General features: G+C 36.4%; 1 protein-coding gene across 9 annotated transcripts in view; it reads right to left on the bottom strand.

Moving 5' to 3' along the window:
* The window catches only part of ZBTB20 (zinc finger and BTB domain containing 20), a 546,378-nt gene that overhangs the window by 236,047 nt on the left and 293,309 nt on the right, over positions 1-17,022 (bottom strand). For 7 of the 9 annotated variants that reach the window (XM_081950746.1, XM_081950743.1, XM_081950745.1 and 4 more), the window contains one exon: positions 14,448-14,567. The exons of the other annotated variants lie outside the window; for them this stretch is intronic. The gene's annotated coding sequence lies outside the window, so the exon portion shown is untranslated. The remainder of the gene's footprint in view (positions 1-14,447; positions 14,568-17,022) is intronic. 9 annotated transcript variants of the gene reach the window in all.

The following is a 17,022-nucleotide window of genomic DNA, read 5'->3' as shown; positions in this document are numbered from 1 at the left end:
TTGGTTCTGTGCTTGAAGTGGTACTAGAATTCAGAACCTTCCCAGTGCCTAGTTTAGTACCTTAGCCACTACACCAGGCATGTCCAAAGTGCGGCCCGGGGGCCAAATGTGGCCCTTTTTCAAATTTCAAGCGGCCCGCAGCCTCTTCTCCCCACTGGAATTATTTGTTTAGTCTTTCATAAAATACTGTATTTTTCAAAGTATAAAGATGCATCTTTTTCCCCTCAAAAAAGAGGCTAAAAATCTGGGTGCATCTTATACACTGAATACAGCATTTTTTGCCTCCCAAAACTCTGCCCCCTTCACCAAAATGGCTGTGCATAACCTTTAGGAGGTTTTCAGAGTGCTCCTGGGGACTGTGGAGGGCATAAATGAGCAAAAAATGGGCCATTTTTTTGCTCAACGTTGCCCCCCCTAGCCCCCAGGAGCACTCTAGAAGCCTCTTAAAGGCTATTCATGCCCTTTAAAAAAAGGCCCATTTTCGTGAAAAATGGGCCATTTTTGGGAGAGTGCAAAAACTTTTTTTTTAATTTGCCTCTTCAAAATCTTGGTGCATTTTATACTCTGAAAAAATACGGTAGTCAATTCGCATTTAATGTTAAGGGTTCAAAGAATGTCAGGCTGAATGATCGGCCCCACACATTTTCACCTCACCAAATCTGGCCCTCATCTTCCTTTTCTCTGAAAAGTGTTATATAAAGACCTCAGTTGCTTGGCTGATATGATATGATGGGGTTGAACTCAAATTTATGCAAATTTGCAGAAATATATTGTCTTTAACTTAATAAGGATGTGGAGCGGGATGTCACTCCTGCTCACTTAAGGATTCAAGGAAACAAAAAAAAATGGGCATGTGTGCGTTCACCTTTGCTTGCAAATGCAATAGAAAAAATAATGATAGTATGAGAATGTGGAAAAATGGTAAGGCTCAAGTACAGTATAGGTATACCTGAGAAATAGATATAGACATGGATTGCTTACAGATGCCCCCCCCCCCCCCGTCCAACTTGTTTAATGTGTTTAGGAAAATTGCAGCTGTGCCTGACAATTAGAAGAATGCAGCCACTGTTGCCCTCTATAAAGAGAAAAGTGACAAAATTGCATGTAAAAATTGTAGAAGCATTAATCTCTTAAGTATTGTTGGGAAGGTGTTTAGCAAAATTTTGATTGAAAGGAGACAAGAATGACAATCTGCAGTATGGCTTTATGCCAGAAAGGTGATGTTCAGACTAGATGTATATTCTTCGGTAAGCCATATTTGACAGTCAATTTGTGAGATGGGCAGCCACACATATTTTGATGGGGAAAAAAAGTACGAATATAAAAAAGTTCATTTGCAATGAGAACTGTAACAGTCCTATATTAATTCTTTTTGGAACCAGGCATATTCAATAAAATCTAGGACTATACTTGATCCATACATAATCAAGCACAGCAACCTAATTGAGATGCAAAGTTAACCAGCAACTATATTTGTGTAGAAATGTGTGTCTGGGTGTATAATGCACATCAGTGACGTTATCAGATCAGCGTGAGCCGCGGTCCCCTTCATGTTGGCTCAGGAAGGAGGTGAATGGGACCGCGTGTGCAGGAGGTTCCCCAGCGCTAGCCTCAGATCAGCACGAGTCGTGGTCCCCTTCATGTTGGCTCAGGAAGGAGGGGAATGGGACCGCATGTGCAGGAGGTTCCCCAGCGCTAGCCTCAGATCAGCACGAGTCGTGGTCCCCTTCATGTTGGCTCAGGAAGGAGGGGAATGGGACCGCGTGTGCAGGAGGCTCCTCAGCGCTAGCCTCAGATCAGCGCAAGCCGCGGTCCCATTCCCCTCCTTCCTGAGCCAACATGAAGGGACCGCGGCTCACACTGATCTGAGGCTAGCACTGAGGAGCCTCCTGCACAGCGTGGCTCTTCTCCGCAGCGCAGTGGAAGGAGTTGCTGTCCCCACCACCATGATCCTGGGGTATTTTGCTTGCACGCTTGCAAAGATCAAAGTTGTCACAGTCCTCCCTTCATGATGATCATTTGATGACGTCAGTGCCTCACCAGCCATAAACCTCACCGCACGTCACTGATGCACATATAGTTTCAGGTGCAGTTATTTTGCACAAGTACTGTCTGGGGGAATACATTATCCATCCCCCAATTCAACAGTAGAAAATAGGGAAAGAAAAATGAATATATATTTAATGTTAAAGAAATAAATTTAAAAAGATAATGCATTCTATTCTCACCAAACAATAAACATGGAGAAATTAAGAAGTCCTAACAAATATTTATATTTTATTATGTTAAGTTTTTTTTTTTACTAATCTCAACAAGGTCTTCTGAGTTAGACCTTATCCAAGGAATAGCTGGTGTTTGCATTTTTATTCATTTAATATTCATGCTTTGTTCCTACACCACTCTTTTTTCATTTCATGATATATAGTCTTTGTTGCCAGCATTAAGCAAGGATCAAGAGTTCTTAAGCAAGGACCCCTTCATGACTTCTTGCTGGCTTCCAACAAGCAAAGTCAATGGGGAAACCAGCAGGAAGTTGCAAGTTCTGAATGTCTTACAAGTAGACTGCAATACAGGTAAGTGGCGGCTGCTGCAGCACAACATACATGCAGCCAGGTGGAATTGACTGATGCAGGTTGTGGCAAGGTGTGCAGGTAGATGTTGTAGTACTGCATACAGGTGGTGGAGGATGCACTGATGGAGACTGCGGCATCAAGTAAACAAACTGAGAGTGGATTCTGCCAGGTATATGAGAGTGTCTTGGTCACCAAAGTGTTATATAAGCACAGCTGAGGGTGGCTGCTGCTTAGGATGGTAAGATGCAAGAAGGTCACCACAATGTAGTGTGAGGACATTTGAACATGGCTGCTCACTGGGAGAAGGAAGTGTACAGGTGGCTACTGGTACAAGTAAACTGGGTAATGCATTCACTATTCCATAGCCAGACTCTTTCAGAAAAAAAAGTGGCAGGTATAGGAGTGACTTAGGGGCAACTTAAAATTTTCCCTATCAGCTTGTCCACCGGCTTTGTCTGTGGGAAACTGGTAAGGAAAGTTGCAAATGGCAATCATGTGTCCCTGGGATATTGCAGCCAATTGCCAAGCACCCGGATCATGATCATGTTGACCACGAGGGAGGTGGGGACTGGGACAGCAGGAACTTGGACGACCAATCCTTAAGCACCACTCATTCAGTGTAACTTCAAACAATTGTTCAATGAGTAGTCATTATCCAAAGATTACTTGTATTAGCTCTGATATGAAAGTCAATAAGTAATTATAAAAAGGTAAAGGTTCCCTCGCACATGCATGCTAATCGTTTCCAGTTCTAGGGGTGGTACTCATCTCCATTTCTAAGCCGAAGAGCCAGCACTGTCCAGAGATGTCTCTGTGGTCATATGGCCGGCATGACTAAATGCCGAAGGCACATGGAGCACAGTTACCTTCTACTTGCATTTTTCTACTTGCATTTTTTACGTGCTTTAGAACTGCTAGGTTGGCAGAAGCTGGGACAAGTAACGGGAGCACAGCACTAGGGATTCAAACCGCTGAACTGCCGACCTTCTGATCGACAAGCTTAGTGTCTTAGCCACTGAACCACCGCATCCCCAAGTAATAATAAATTAATATTATAAAAAAATATTCATAGCTGAGGTATTTGTGATCATGGCAAAATCTAATTTTGTTAGGAAAATCATAGCTGCCTGACTATTTTCAGTTACTTTAAAAGCACTATTAAATCAAGGAGAGAGCTTTGACCCATCTACAGATATCAGCACAGATGGGATGGCCTCAGGAAAACTTTTTTTAAAGTATTTCAAGTGTTGAAATATTTTTGTTGTCAATGCTTTCAACCTATCATTCTAAGTTACACAAACACTTACAAAAAAGCTTCACTTAGACCTCAGATAAAATGTTCTTGATTAAAAGGGGACAACTGGAAAAAAAAGACATTCTTCAGTTTACATTTATGTACACATTTCAAAGCCAAGACCTTGAAACTCATTTTATTTGTTACACACAGCAGATTTCAGCTTCAGTATGCATTGCATTAGCTGTCCAGGCAGATTAAAGCCTCTCTATTCCCTCGCCTTTAATTTTTGTGTGCTGCTTTGTGGAAGGTGCCAACTTCAGAACAGACAGTTCTGCAAAGAAGGACATGGGGGTGGGGAACATAGCACTTTAGAAAATTTAAATAGGACTTGTGATCAGAATAATCCATAAAAGGGAGCATTTCAGGAGAACATGTTACATCTTTTTTGCTTGATTTTAAAATAAATCTTAGTATATGTGCCAAGGCAGGATATCTGAATACAATATCAATGGATATGGCTTAAATCTTCTACATCTGAACCCCAAACTAGAGGAACAGCCTAGGAATCTGTCTCCTTCCTCTCCTCAATTAAACATCTTAAGTTTATTCCCTTCCCTTTTTAGCTTTGGAATAAGATACGTATCTTCGTCCTTAAGAGTTGTATTTTCTCCTCCCCACTTTCTGAACGTATCATAGCACCAGGAAAAGCATTTCCTTTCAAACTAATCTTTGCGTGACAGAAGAGCAAGCATACAAAAGCAAATAAAATTAAACTTAAGAGTAACCAAATCTAACTTCCAAAAAAACCTCGGGCTTCACTAAAACTGCTTTAAATTCCTTTATCAAACTTGAGTGATAACTGTAAGTCATTGCTGATCATTGACAGAGCTTTTCTATTTTGGGGGCTTCCGTTCCTCCCTCCCCAGAGTTGGAGAAAAAAAAAAGATACAGTGCACATTTTTACATTCTCTAAGCCTGCAGTTGTTTTTATGTAAGAAGCAATTTGTTTGGGTCATATCAGGTCAAATGGGAAGCCTGCCCAGCTCTTGGTTTTAAAGGAAAAACATACAGAAAAACACAAAAACACAGCAGTTTCCTTCGTTAAATTCCACTCTACCTGCTATGGGCATGAAGCCACAATGGAATTTCCCACCCTGGCTGAGGGCAGCAGAACTTATATTTTAGAGCATTTTGGCAATTTATAGAAAAATATTGCTTTCAAGCAAACTTTGAGGCAATGCTATTAATACTCGGCATAGGAGTGCTCCAAAATTAAATAATGAAAATACAGACCAACTGGATTTGGCCTGAGTCTGAACGTTCCTAATTGGAGACAGCCTCCTTTGGTGTTCCATAACCTGAAGTAGTCCCACAAAAAGTAAATTCACTTTTACTAGATTAAAATTTAAGACTACAAAGTTACTTTTATTTTGTTAGACCATTAGATCATGTTGTGTCTTTGCATAATTTCTTTGATCGTTGTGAGCTGCCCAAAGTCATCTAGAGTCAATAGCATTAAAGTTTTATATATTATCACTGACTGCATTATTAGCCAGGTGTTTAGACTGCATTTGGCCTTTTTATCCACCTATCAAGTCCTTCCCAAGGATCTGGGTTAGGCAGAAGTTGTTTGATGGCAATGTCACAGGATATAAACTGTTCCAAGTAAAACTGCCTTTTGCAATTGACTTATATTATTATTTGGTAGCAGTAGTTCTTCAAGTTCAAGAAGGAGGTTTTTTTTTTTTTGCAGAGTTAGCTGATGATGAGTGTTTTACCAGGAATCTTATCACTTCCTATTTCCATGGCCATTATTGGACTACAATCCAGATGTTGAATAATGAATACTTTTAGGTATACAGTATATGAGGTATGAAGAAATATCTCAGACCAAAATTCATACTGTACACTTTCTAACTAAAAAATATATCTTATAACAAAATCAGGTACCACTACTCAATTTCGATAATTACACTGGAGTAGGAAATGAAGCAAACAAAGATCAAATGAATACACATATTTATTCTAGTGCACAAGTGATACTATATTGTCTATCTTTCTATTCCATAATGGAAAGCAAAAGAAAAGACCTGATTAGATTAGTGTAAAACAGAAAAATAATGTACAATTCTTTCTTCACATATTATTTTCCCACTTAAAAGAACCTGTTTGTTATATTTTTCCTTCAGTACAACAAATAGTTTGATAGGAAGTGAATCTACATCTGTAAAATAATGGTAGGCTAAGTACATCTCCATAGTGAATTGTCCTTCAAGTTCCTACTTTAGAATTAAAATAAAAATTACAGAATCTCTCAAAGGCGAAGTTTTATTTGCTATTGCAGAAAAGTTAACCAAAAGGACTGGAATGTGGTCCCAAAAGAGTCTTTAAGTTAATCATGGATCCAATACTTTCTTCCAGTGAAATGCAAAAATATGAATCAGAACTCCTATGAAAATGCATGTGCAAAGCATATGAAATTTGCACTTTTCACCTTACAGAACCCCTGCAGGAACAAATATTATACATCCATAGTCAATAAATAACCTTATATTTACTAGATTGTGATACTGCTTTGGAACTGCCCTTTGTCGTCTCTACACGAATGAGACACAACTGAAAACCAATTCTGTGGCACATCTAAAGTTTGCAAATGAATTGGCTGCTTTAACAATCCAAAAACAGGTGATTCATAGGCACTCATGAATCTTTTTTGAAAACCTTTTAAAAATATTTTTCTTAGCCTTAATGTCAAATACATGTGTGACCAGAAAACAGAAAATGCTGATCAGTGGATTGTCATAGCTAGGAATATCTTCTAACTCTCAAAGATGCCTTACTTAAGAACCAATTGCCCAAGACAAAGGATTTATTCATTCAGTATAATGATGTCACAAGAGAACTGAATGTTTTCAGCTTAGTAACTACTTAACATTAACAGATTGGCACTTCTCAATTCAAAAATCCACTCCATCTACGAGCTGAACATTAGATGCATGTTCATATGATTAATATGCTGCTGGGCTGTATCATTACTTCTTAGTATCTTCTCAAAAGTAATTTACAGATTGTAGGGCATCTGAGGCTACAGAACACAAACCGGAATATGTTTAAAGCAACCCCCATTATTTATCCTTATGTTTCTTCATGAAAGAAAGAAATTATCAAAAAGTAGGAATAAACAAAATGGTACAACAATGCTTTTAAAAAGTCTGTGCCTTACTGATTTTACAATACAGAACTGCAAGTCAAGAAAATGGTTCTAAAGAACTAGAAAATAGAAAACCGATTTAAACATTAATTTAATAAACAGAAAATATGACTTCAGCAACAGGTCTGGAATGCACTACCTGATTCTGTTGTTACATCCCCAAACCCCCATAATTTCAACCTAAGACTATCTACTGTTGACCTCACCCCATTCCTAAGAGATCTGTAAGGGGCGTACATAAGTGCACCAGCATGCCTACCGTCCTGTCCTACTGACTCCATTTATTCGTACCCATTTATTGTGTTCATATTTATGTTTATACTTATACCTGTTATCTTTTACATGTTTAACAAACTATATAAAATAAAATTAATTTCAACACAATGAGAAACTCAAAGAAATTCACTTTTTTCCCAGGTTGGCTTTCAGAACTCTATGAATGGGCTAAATATGGGACCTTGAAAGTGACAGGAATTAATCAACCAGTTGAAAGAGAACAACAGGAGAGTAACTAACTAATCCATTTCTTCACATCAATTCTTCTCAGAGGCTGTTCTCTTGGTGTTTTCTTTTAGCTGATTTAACTCATGTCACTTTCCAGTGTAAAAACAAGGCATTATTATTATTACTATTATTATATGTTGGGATACATTTTGACTTCAAGAGGAATAAGGATAACAACTTAAAACAATATAATACAGGCCGATTCAAAAACATATATAATCCAACTCTACCAGTCCCTCTCTAGCCCAAAGAACAAACTAGCCCAAAGTACACGAACAGACATACATATATGTTACATCTTGAAAAATTATCATGGTAGTTGTTCTTAGTTGGTACCAGCGCTTTAATCCTCTGAAGTTTGCTACTAGTTCGGTGAGTCTGCTACTGAGAGCGTATTTTGTGTGTGCATGAGGTACCCCTGCACAGCGCTAAAAAGGGAACATTTTGAAGCCTTCCAAGTCTGCAAAGGTAAGTAGAACAGCGAGGGGGGGGAAATCCGCTGTGCCACACGATTTAGATTAGCTAGAAAGCAGGAAATCCAACGATTCTAGCTAATATAAATCGCGTGTCACAGCTGATCGTTGGAAATACTGGCTCACCCAAAATGGTAGCATTTTCTACTACCGGTTCGGGAAAACTGGTAGCATTTTTTATTACTGGTTTGGGTGAACTGGTCTGAACCAGTAGCATTTCACCCCTGGTTGGTACCTGCTACAGTAAATGAAACTAAATGATAAGTGAAAATAGTGTAAGTTACAGGAATAACAACACTCATAAATATCCTTAAAATTGCTTGGGTTTCAAGTCCTCAAAATGTTAACCTTCCTACAAAGGGTTCCAGATTGAGAAAGGTTGCTAATTCCCTATGGTGGTCTAGGAACAAAGCCTGGAGGGAAACAGGAAATACTTATTTCCTTCATCACTAATATTTTTTAAAGGGAAAATGGGAATGCAATCCCACATGTAGTCCTTTTTGACTGGGGCATATATATATTTGCTATATATATCCACTATGTATAATGAAGATCCTTTTTATATATAAGACTCAAGTTAGGATTATTTGGTGTAGCTTCAAAGAAAAACGAGATACAGTGTTGGGAATATTAGTATGATACAGCTAAAAATACACAGACAAAGGAAAAGAGAAGATGTTTTTTAATGCACATGTGACTTGTGGCTGCTGCTAAACTTAAATCGGTTTCAGTAGACCTTTTGCATTTTGTTATAAATAATAGAAGTTACATACTGCACTTTTATTATATCTTACATCTGAGGACTTCTTATGACTTAATTAAAAGGGATACTGCCAAGGTTAAAAATCACAGACTTTTTTATTAAGTAATTTCCTTACCTGTATTACTAATAACACTTTGGGTTATTAAGCAGAAACAATTTTTAAAATCTAATTTACTACTTTATGTATTTAGGCAATTGACTTTTTACAGCATCCAGGGAAATGGAAAATAGGTTGTCAGCTTCCATTTCTGTTCATTATCAATTCTACTGCAGATTTTTTAACAGTAGAACTGGGTTCTGGATTTTGGAATTTTGAAAATAAAAGGGAGCTATAACAAAAAAATATGGCTTTTACCAGTTTGCTTAAAAAACTGGCAATTTTTTTTAAACTCTGTTTTTTTTAAAAAAAAAATCTGTATTAAGGTCAAATGGCCTTCAAGCTATTTCAAGTTTTCTTTTCATTTTCACAAATCAAATATTGCAGGCTGGACCACTCTAATCCACTCTATAGCCAATGTATATACAGTATATCACAGTATGCTACCTCATATTTTGGCAATATTCCAACATGATAATAACCCCAAACATATCTCCAAAATGACCACTGCTTTGCTAAAGAAGCTGAGGGTAAAGGTGATGGCTAAGCATGTCTCCAAACATAAACCCTATTGAGCTTCTGTGGGGCATCCTGAAATAAAAGGTAGAGGTGCGCAAGGTCTCTAACATCCTGCAGCTCTGTGATGTCATCATGGAGGAGTGGAAGATAACTCCAGGGACAACGTGTGAAGCTCTGGTGAACTCTATGCCCAAGAGCGTTAAGGCAGTGCTGCAAAATAATGGTGCCATACAAAATATTGATACTTTGAGTCCCATTTAGACATTATCCCTTAGGGGTGTACTCACTTTTGTTGTCAGCAGTTTAGACATTAATGGCTTTGTGTTGGGTTATTTTGAGGGTACAGCACATTTACACAGTTATACAAGCTGTATACTCACTACTTTACATTGTAGCCAAGTGTCATTCCTTCAGTGTTGTCACATGAAAATATATACTTAAATATTTACAAAATGTGAGGAGGTGTACTCACTTCTCTGATATACTGTAAATGGCCATTCTATGTGTCTTAGTGCAGCCCCAGAAAAAACTTTTAAAACCAAGATTGCATCTGGTGAAATACATCACTTTGGTACACGGGGTCTACAGGTTAAATAAGTACATGAAAATATGACTGGGTTCATTTTTGAACAGTTTTGCTTGGTATTTCTGTTAGTAAGGTTGTTTAAACTGAATCTATTTGAAGGCTTAGCACACCTTGCGTTGTCGTGAGCAAAAAAAAAAGAAGTTTAAAATGTATTGACATTTCTATTATCATTTTGGAAGTGATTGATTTTAGCCAAGCATCATATTTAAATATAGTTATTTTTTTGTATTTTGTTTGTTCTTTTGTTTTGTTTTTTAAATTGGTTCTTGCACACAAGAACCAATAAAGTCCCTACGCATTGGACTGGTTGACAAATACCGTATTTTTAGGAGTAAAAGATGCACCTATTTTCCTCAAGAAAGAGGCTGAAAATCTGGGTGCGTCTTATGCATCAAATACAGCATTTTTTGCCTCCCGAAGCCCCCTCCCCTCCACCAAAATGGCTGTGCATAGCCTTATGGAGGCTTTCAGAGAGCTCCTGGGGGCTGGGGAGGGCAGAGATGAGCAAAACACGGGCTGTTTTTTGCTCCCCCAACAGCACTCTATAAGCATCCATAAGGCTATGCATGCAATTTTTTAACAAAGGGATCGGGTCACCAGCCCAAATGTGCGTGATTAAATCTCTGCCTCTGTTTATATCAGTCATAGAATGCACGTTAAAACAGGTAGGGCTTCACTCGCAGCCTCATAACTCTCATCTTGATTTTTTGACTGGACAACTCGGAAAACAGGAGGAAAACAGTTTAAAAATATCTTTTCTGAAGAATACAATGTAGTTACCCAGAATCATAATGATAATAACAGGTGAATGCGTGGGGCTTTAAAATGAATATATTAAATTGCATCAAAAATAATCAGTCTTTCATGCAGGTCTTTAAACATATAAAAATGAAATTAGCACAGTGCCATGCAACAATTTTACTCCGGTATACTCCATTATTTTGCATGAAGAACAATTTCCAGTTACTCTTCCAAGGCAGCCTCAATAAAAGCATACCTTTAACTGTGATGGAACCACAGCATGAATAACTTTTGTCAGCTCCAACCAACTGGCACTGTTTGTGCTCCCTTGACTCAAATATGTATTTTTTGTGAAAAAATAAAAAGGTGTGGATTTTTTAAGAAGGTGATTCATGCCCTTAATCAAGAGCTTTTTCTTCTTTGTATATGAATAGCTGTATATTCATGCATTTCCCCATCATTATGCACCTTGCTTCCTACTATTTCTTGACCATAAACTTTGTTCTGGAGAGTAACAATCAATATATATGTTTTGCTACATTCAAAATACTAAACGTTTCACTACACCCTTAAATCACAAAAGCCTATTAGTGGCTTATCTTGGCTATTTGTTTAAAACAATATCCAAAATCGATGTTGAAAATAAAATTAGTTGGCATAGAGTAGAAAAGAAGGACATTATTTTTTCTTGGTCTTTATCCTTCACTTAATATCTACTATAGGCTCTTCACAATTCAGCGTTGATTAATTTTAATAGTGTCTTACAGATGCATCTGCTGAAAATAAAGGCGTAATTAATTTTCATTGTGGAATTCCTTTCTCAAAAGCTTGTTAGGGCCTATATACATACTCACCTCATTCAACATGAATTCTAAACTATTTTCAGCTGTTACAATTAGTAATCCAGAACTGTTGAGGAAATAGTTAGACCGTGGTATCCTACTTCCATAAATATCTCTGGATTTCAGTCAACTGAGTAAATATTGATCTTTTGTCCTTTGTCTATGTATGCTAAGCACATCATACACTGACTGGAGCTCTTAGGAGATAATCCATTAAGACTACACCACATTAGCCACAAAGCAAATATTACATTAAAAAAATTCAAATGTTGATGGTAGTTTAGCTTGAGATGTATTCCCCTTTCCCTTGACGATGATAGAGTACATCACAAATACTGAATTGCTTCTGTATGAAATGAAGAAAATCACACAAAAAGAATGGTGATTAAAAACCATTTCCTGGAAACAATTGTCTTACTTTAGCCCAATCAACTAATATATTCTGTAAGAGTCAGAACATTATACAAATATTATGGGGTATGTGAACTAACATATTACTGCAGATCATTAGTGAACACTAATTATTATTAATGTGAGTGATCTAAAATATGTAGTTATTTTGCCAGAACTAGCTACTCCGAGTCACTATATTTTAGCAGAAAGTTAGGTATTTCTGCAACTAGTTCCAGTTTCAGTCATTAATATGTCCACTTTTCCTAAAAAAACAAACAAACAATATGTCTGGGAAGAATCTCGTAGTTCTCGGAATGCTTATGTTTGCCAGAGTCAACAAAAGATAAGGAACATGGCAGCATGAGCAAAGAGAAAGTCTGGGTTTACAATCATGCCAACATAATTATTTAAGGACAATTTGTTGAAGAAGCCATAGTGGCCTGGGTCAGATATAACACTTTTATAAACTGTCTTTTAGAAATATAGTGGATGATCCCACATAATGCATTAAATCAATAGTAAACAAATCCTATTATAGTTTACAGCAGGGGTGTCCAAACTTGGGAATTTTAAGACTTGTGGACTTCAACTCCCAGAATTCAGCTGAGAACTAATTCTGGGAGTTGAAGTCCACAAGTCTTAAAGTTCCCAAGTTTGGACACCCCTGGTTTACAGCAATGAGTGAATTCATCAACATGTGAATTCAGCTGAGAACTAACGTCAGAAAGAACAAATAAAAAAGCTCTAAAGAAACACCATAACAATCTATGTCCAATTGAAGCAGTATTCTCAAGAAATAACACCTTTACTTTACAGAGGAACATGGAGATAATTTTGAAGAAGGAATGTAAGAAATGTTAAGGAAACAACTCAGTCCTGCAAAAGACACTTTTCACAAGGGGTGAAAAATCAAGATAAGAATATGATTCCGTTTCACATAACATGAAGTAAAAGAATATTTTGGCAAATTAGCAAGATTCTATTATTATACCTCCAAGAATAAAGCAGAGTTCCAGAAGTCTTTGTGTTGTGTGTTATCTAACCTGACCTACTGTGTTTCCGAGTTCTTTTGACTCCCAAAATAAGCGCTTGGCCTTATTTTCGGGGATGTCTTATTATTTTTGAGGTGCAGGAGGCAGCGAACATGGTTACCTCATGGCTGCTGCTTTGTGGCAATATTTTCAGGGGACAGCTTATTTTAGCACATGCACTCTAAAGCCCAATTGGGCTTATTATCCGGGCAGGTTTTATTTTCAGAGAAACAGGGTACCTCAAAAGGCCAATATATATACAGTGTAATACATTTATGTATCATAAGCATTCTGAATACTGGTAATCAAATTGGTTCTGAAGTTGTAAATGGTCTTTATTGTTCACTATTCTTTTTTGAATTCATCCTCCTAGAGGACCACAAAACATCCCACAAAATATTGTTAATTGAACACTGAAATGGAGTACTTCTTTTATGAAAAAAACATCAGTATGAATGATCCCAATATAGTTATTTGGAAAAAATACAATAATTTATTTTAAATTCAAAATAAAATCTTGAATGTAAATTTAATAAATAATGCCCCATAACATACAACACCTATTTTAAAAATTAGACTCCTTCAGACTGATGCTAGTTTGATTATGTAATTAGTACCTATATCACCCTCTTTAAATAAGGATCTTCGGTCTCTTTCTACACTAACACCCAAAATGTTTCTCAAGTTCTGAATCATTATTTGACATCTGCAACAGATCAAATGACTACACAAATTGGAACTAAATCTGAACCAAACAGAAACTACTGTAACCACTAAATCAAGGGATTGAGATTCAGGTGAGATAACATTATTCTTAAAAATCTAGATGTTCTCTTGGATTTAGTTGTCTACTGACCTTCAGGTTATGTCCATTAATGTGCTAATTTTTACCAATTTTGGAAGATATATTTCATTGGAATTGTAATATTTTCGAAGTGTTGGATTGTCTTTGAAGAAAATAGAGATTACATATGATGGCATTATAGAAAGCTTTTCTCAACAGTTTCACAACTGGTTCATAACTGAAAATGATGTTTTTAATGTATAAAGTCAATTGACACTGGTCTTTTTTTGCATTGCTTTGCTTTGTTTTACAGTACTGTTCATTCATAAGAATTCTATAAAACTCCCAGCACAATGCTATAAATATTGTGGATGCTATTCCACAAACATATAGCATGAATCAAAGTAATAGAGCTATATGATAACCAAGGGTCTAATTGCAAAATTCAACATATACAACAGGTCAAAGAAACCTTATCTGGACCATACAAGAAACCAAATGGACCATAATAAGAAACCAAATGTATTACTTCTTGATATACATTCACACACAAATAATCTTATGTAGGAATTTCATGTCAGAAAGAAGGAATTCTATCTAGGTTTCTGATAGGTTTCTATTTATTACAGTCTAGGTTTTGAGAAATTCCTTAAAAGAGTTTCTTAAAAACATGCAGGGACATGCAAAAAGCACCTGTTTTCCAAATGTTATAGCAGTTGCCTCTTTCTTCAGGCTCATAGAACTGTCTCAGAAGATGCCTCTAAGCTGTTTCCATTCCAGGCTAGAGAGTACTCCTGAAGCCATCGTGTGAATCTGGAAAAGGACGTGGCTGCTTTATTTATTGGGGAAAAGGTGATTCATACATACTCAAAAAACAAATATCTTGCAGAATTTGTCCCAACTTTGAGCTGCATTTTTAGTGTAGCAGAAGCAGAAAACAAATAAGCAAATCTTAATCTACGGAATATATCCCACGTGCCTGGATCCTGCTTTGATGAACACTCTCATACAGCTAGAATGGTACAGCAGAAGCACAGATTTATGAGATGCATGCATCTCAGTTTTTGTTTCATTCTCCTAGCAGCCTTGAAAAGATTTGATTTCCCAGCAGTACTACTAATACACGGGAAGTTGTTTAAAAAGTCACTTGTCCTGTACATGTGCCAGTTTTCTTACCTGCCAATGAAACTAATATTACACAAGTTTCTACCCAAGATGTCCATAAAGCTTTATCCATTAGTGACTTCAAAGTGCACAATATTCTCAAAAGCCTAGTGCTATGTAAGCAAAAATAATTCTCAGAGTTCTAAACTAGGTCCAAAGCTATTTCAGGTATTACCAAAATGCTCTGTTGAGGTACATTAAATTGCCATTGTACTGAAAAAATAATTAACAACCTACATTTTGGGGGATCCATTATGTGAACTATTAACTGAACAGTGATTTAGTCAGAACTTGGAGCAATCATGGGAGAAAACATAAAATACTAAAGCCAAATCTTTGAAGAGATGCCTTGACAAACTAAGATAAGAATAGGGACATTTTATTCTGCTCATTAAGGCTAAAGAGCATATTAAAGCAAAGTAATTAGAAGTGCTGGTCAAAAGCATCTCTTCTGATGACTTATCAATGTAGCTAAAGTTAAAGTTGGAACAAGACTGATTTTTAAAATCTATCACTATATAATGATTTCACGGTCATTCAAGAAAAAAAAAGTAATGAGAATTTTAATATGCCAATATAACTTATAAGAAAAATCTAATATAAGCAAATAAGTTAATAACAACTGGAATGAAAACAAGGTCATTGTTTTCAAACCAAGGGTAACTATATATTTAAAAAATAAATGCAATGTGTTTTAACTTTTACTTTGCTACAGATTTGCCATTTTACTTGTGAAATTGAACTGTTATTTACTTATAGTTTCCTATTAGTTTATTATATATTATATTACATATCTGACTATTTTTAATTTACACTATTCGCAACCTGACATAAATATTATCCATAGAATATAAATGCATTTATGAATGCCTTAAATTAATTAATAAAATACAGACAACTAAACCTTTATTTACAATGCTTGTTGTCTATTTTACAAAGGAAAAAAAACCCTGATTTAATTCTATTTCATTTCTGTTATTTTACCTTATTGTTATCTACACTGCAGACTGTTTCAAAGGTGCTTTTTCTTTCAAAAAGCAACTAGATTATGCTTTTTTTTTTCCTTAAGGAAGCAAAAATGATGTTTTGTTTCTCATCCAAGAAGCTTCATCAGTTTTGGCTGGATGATGGTGAGATGGAAGGATTAGTTCTAACAGGGTAGCAAAGGGGGAATGGAAAGATTATATTTCTTTGCAGTCAGATTAGCACTTTGTCTTAGAGCCGTTGAGACCACTTGGGGATCTATGTGTGACCTTAGGATCACCTGAGGTGCAAATGGGTGTGGAATCTTCTTGGAACTGCTTGAAAGGACTGTATTGTAGACAGAAGATAGGCGGTGCCATATTCAGAGTTTATTTTTATACTTTTTAATCTTTTTTACTATAGCTGTCTTGTTTCCTTTATGTCATAAGATGCCTTAAACCTTTAAACAGAAAGTCAGAATATAAATTCAGCAAATAAAATAATTCAACAGGATTAACAAAAAAAATTAGTAGAGAAGCAATATGTGTTGGTCTTCTTTAAACCTATTACCATCTATTTCTTACACATTTTAGGCTAACTGAGTAAATTCCATCAAATGACTATATTCCACAGAGGTTATGATCTGTGATCTCATATATGTAGTTCCTGTCAACTTTCTTTGGCATCTCTAGAATTTTACGTTAATACTATTATTGATAATCAACAATACAATATTTCGGCAATTGTAAACTTATGAGAAGTCTACATAGGTCAGAGATTTATGAAAAGCATAGTGTAAATCTTAAACAGACTTCAGGAAGTACAAGTAACGAAGAGATATTGAAAACTTTTCCTAAGGAAAAATGGATGCGTGGTGAATCAAATATAGGATAAAGTAGGTTTTGTTGTTGCACTTTTTACTTCAACAGATTTATCAAACAACTTCGATGCATCCTGCTTTCTTTCTTTTGTTTTCCATAGTTTCTGGTAGCATCTCAAGGCAAGCTTCTGCCCAATCCATCAGGCATCCAACCAGTGGGAATACCTGCTAGTAACACCACATGCTCTGTATTTCTTATCAAAGTGAAGAAACTGACAGCATTGCATGAAAGGCACAGCATGAGGTATTTGTGCCTTGTAA

This window comes from Natrix helvetica (genome assembly GCF_964273705.1).
Source record: "Natrix helvetica genome assembly, chromosome: 4".
Taxonomy (NCBI): domain Eukaryota; kingdom Metazoa; phylum Chordata; class Lepidosauria; order Squamata; family Natricidae; genus Natrix; species Natrix helvetica.
Note: the sequence above shows the minus strand (reverse complement) of the source record. Positions and strands in the feature narration are given on the sequence as shown.